The following is a 3,741-nucleotide window of genomic DNA, read 5'->3' as shown; positions in this document are numbered from 1 at the left end:
CATCAAGGATCGGTGATTCATTTTTGTCCATACCTGAACAACCCAAAATATTGTGCACATAGTCAATAACAATAACCAAGTAGATGTCACCTGCCTATTGCACCGAATTCCTGGCATGCTTTCACATTTCCTGTCACGCTATTGACGCGTTAGTTCTTTTATTAAAGTTCTATACATCAATATGCGTCATAATATTAGCCGTGGCTTTCCTTCATTGACTGTTGCTAAGAAAGAAGGATGTTTCTGATGCCTCCATTCAGTGCCAAGACGTCATACGACACGCACTTTTGTCTTCTGTCGTCATCGCCTAGTGGAGCAAATATTTTAACCACTGGGAGTACAGAGCTATTCAAAGATCAGAAAACACCCCGTACTTGTGTTTACCTTTTCAAACCATAATTACGTCATGAGTTCCCATTCTTGTTGGTGAATCACTCTGTCTCTCTCTCTCTCTCTCGCCTCTCTCTCTCTCTCTCCCTCGCTGCCTCCTTTTACGCGAACCTTTGGCCGATTTCACATCTGAGCATGCTCAAGGGGAATAACTTCAATTGGCAGAGAATTAACCAATGAGAGAGCACTTCCCGATCTTTTTTTTTTTTTTTTTAACTCGATTTTTTTTTCTTGTCCGATTTCTGCTAAAGAAAAACAAGGAGGTATTTTTTCCTTTACAATAATAAGTATACACTTTGATTTGAATAAATAAAAAATACAAATAAAATATGGTTGTACTTTTTCTAAACCTTGAATCTCCTACATAAATAATTCAAAGGTAAGCTATAATTTTTATAGCACATTTTATTCATTAAAGTCACTGCAGTGGTTTCCTACCAGCAACTGACCTATTTAGTTTTATCACTGACAATTTCAAATACTAGATCTTCTACAAGCTGTTTAAAATTATCTACTACAGGAGCATAGTGGTATAACAGCTGTACTCTAAGCATACAGGAAGATGAATGACGAGTGATTACCCAGCCTGGTGTGGTAATATTTATATGACTGTGTTTTCTAAATAATAACGGAAAACAGAACAATGTAATCCCCGACCGGCTATATTTAGACACGGATATAGGTCAAATGTATGTCAGTGCTATGATTGCTTGGGCATTCAATGGAGAGATACATGCAAACTGATAGGGTCTATACATTGTTAATTCAAAGTGAGGTAGTTAATGTGTTTATTATTTTTATTTTATTTGACTGTATTTGAAGGTAGGTGACTACATTTTTTATACATATATTTACAATTTTTATTTATGTGTGAGACATTATTATTCATTCATTATGTTCTGTTAGAAAAACGGTTATATATATTATTTAAAAAGATATGATACGAGGATAGCTTTGCCAGACCAAACGAATAATAATTGAACTGTGTAACTTTATACAGATAGAGAGAAGATCAACTCAACACAAACATTACTTAGAAGAAGAGTTGGGTATTTAAAAAACAACTTTAGAAGCTAGAGTATGACGTAATCATCTTCTTTTTTGAAGTAACGTCTGTATTATATAAGATAAGAAGATAGAGTAAGTTTAATAAATAGACATGGGCTTTTAGAAATGTATTAGATGTTGTTGTGGGCATATAGAAATGGGCTATATTAGTTAATAGTGGGATTATTGAAATCTATAAAGTAGATATGGGCTTATTAACATCTAGTGTGTGAATATTGTTCAAATCTGGGCTTATTGACTATCTACCAAGTAAACGTGAGCTTCTATAGGCCTATATCTGTTTGAATGTGTTTAAGGTTATATATATATTAATATACAGTTAAATTGTAGAATTCTTTTTTTTAAATCTGTATATTTAGAGCAAGAGTAGACGCCCTTATAGTTTCATTAGATTCTTTATTTTGTTAATACACGAAAGTCTTAATTAGTCTTGTAACCAGAGTGGAGATTGTAGGACTTTGTTTTGTTTTGTTTGTATCTCCTTTATATATATATATATATATATATATATATATATATATATATATATATATATATATATATATATATATATATATAATTTTAAACTAAGGTAATTATAAGCATCTAAAATGTAGAAAATGTAGGGAACTTGCAGTTGGTACTCAGATACTGGTGCTAGAGCTGCCATTGTGTGACTCAATCACTCTGGGCTTTGACCCGAGACCATTAGCTACAGAAGATTTAACTCTTTCTCTCCTAACTGACGATACCAGCGTTGATTCCACCAGAGTGTGGTACATAATTACGGAGAGAAAGAGTTAAAGGTTTCCTGGCATAGGTAAGGGAAGAAAAGAAAGGATTTTTGTTATTGCGCTGTTAATGTCATACACAATACGTAGCTGCACACGCAATGCTCTGTTGACATCTAGATGTACAAGTAGATAGTGTTTCCCCAACTGTGTTCCGCGGAACCTTAGTGTTCCGAGAGGCCAGATTGGGTGTTCCGCTAGAATAATGAACTAGTTGCCCACCGCGTGATTTAATCTCTCTAAAAAAAAAAAAAAAGCAATGTGTTCCGCTAAATACTCCCAATGTGCGAAGTGTTCCGTTAAGGGAAAAAAGGTTGGAAACACTGGTGTAGTGTGTTTCGGTGTGAGTGCATGTGAATAATAGCATGAGTGTGCCGGGGCCCGTTTAATCACTTAACCTCTACGCCTTAGACTAACCTCATAACAGCCACATCTACGTCTCACCACAAAGTACAGACTGACTCACACCGGGGGGTATCGGCTCACACCATTGGCTGTTCTCGTTCCTCCCTGGACGCCCATTTCAATTATTTATTATTTTCTTTGTTGGAGCTCTTTTTGTAAAATCCTTAGAGAGCCCATAAAACTTTAAAGTGCAGCAGAGGAAAAAAAAAACAACAAAAACACAACAAGACTCAAGCTGCGAAGAACGAAGAGATGTCACCTAAACACGACTTAAAGTGTCGGGGGGTGGGGCAGAGAGAAGGGGGAGATGTCCCCTAAGTAGATCAATACCTAATTTCCTTGGTGACGGGTGGTCGATAGTTGGACTATCTCTTGTCCACTTTAAAAAGTTATATAGACTTTAATTTTTAATGTGTACTTTTGGTATATTATCCCGTCGTAGAAAAAAAGTAGATATTTGATAGTAATAGTTATTAGAATTGACTAATCGACAGTCGTATTCTACATTCAAATCAACCTGTACAGATTTTGTATAAATTTGTCCTGGCATATGGAACAAGAAATGTGCCTTTATCTATGTCTCTTTCCGAGGGTTTGTTTTTGTATTTGAAGATTATGGTTCAGTGTTTTATGTATAATTGCTACTTTACTTTGAAGTCTTCTATCCCGAAGTTTTTTTAATTAAATTTAGTGATTTTACTAATGGTGTTACTCTAGTCAAATGGGAATATTCGTTGACTATGAATCTCACTCACTTTTTTTTAGTTGAGGGGTCCCAAACAGTGGATGCGTGTTCTATTATTATATTCACAGAAAATATCACCTACTTTCTCCCCCCCCCCCCATTTTTTTTTCCAACTGGTCCAGACAAGTGATAGGGTCATAGCCCCCCGAGAAAGCTAAAAGCATGAAATAGAGCTTAACAAAAACAATTGGTAAAAATATTTCGCACAGGTTTATAATTGTTCTAGATCTATTACAAATATAAGATAATTACATGACTGATCCAAACTAATTGATACAAGTACGCTTAATATAAGCTTTATATATATATATATATATATATATATATATATATATATATATATATATATATATATATATATAT

General features: G+C 34.5%; 1 protein-coding gene across 3 annotated transcripts in view; it reads left to right on the top strand.

Annotated features, from left to right (window-relative positions):
* Positions 1–563: 563 nt before the first annotated feature.
* The window catches only part of LOC106051558 (ankyrin repeat and KH domain-containing protein 1-like), a 21,670-nt gene continuing 18,492 nt past the window's right edge, over positions 564–3,741 (top strand). The window contains exon 1 of one of the 3 annotated variants that reach the window (XM_013206771.2): positions 564–653. The gene's annotated coding sequence lies outside the window, so the exon portion shown is untranslated. Of the gene's footprint in view, positions 770–879; positions 1,213–3,741 lie in introns of those variants that run through there. The other 2 variants (XM_013206763.2, XM_013206755.2) reach the window with 2 other exon arrangements.

This window comes from Biomphalaria glabrata, chromosome 4, assembly GCF_947242115.1.
Source record: "Biomphalaria glabrata chromosome 4, xgBioGlab47.1, whole genome shotgun sequence".
Classification (NCBI taxonomy): Eukaryota; Metazoa; Mollusca; class Gastropoda; family Planorbidae; genus Biomphalaria; species Biomphalaria glabrata.
This window is presented reverse-complemented; position numbering and strand designations above follow the sequence as displayed.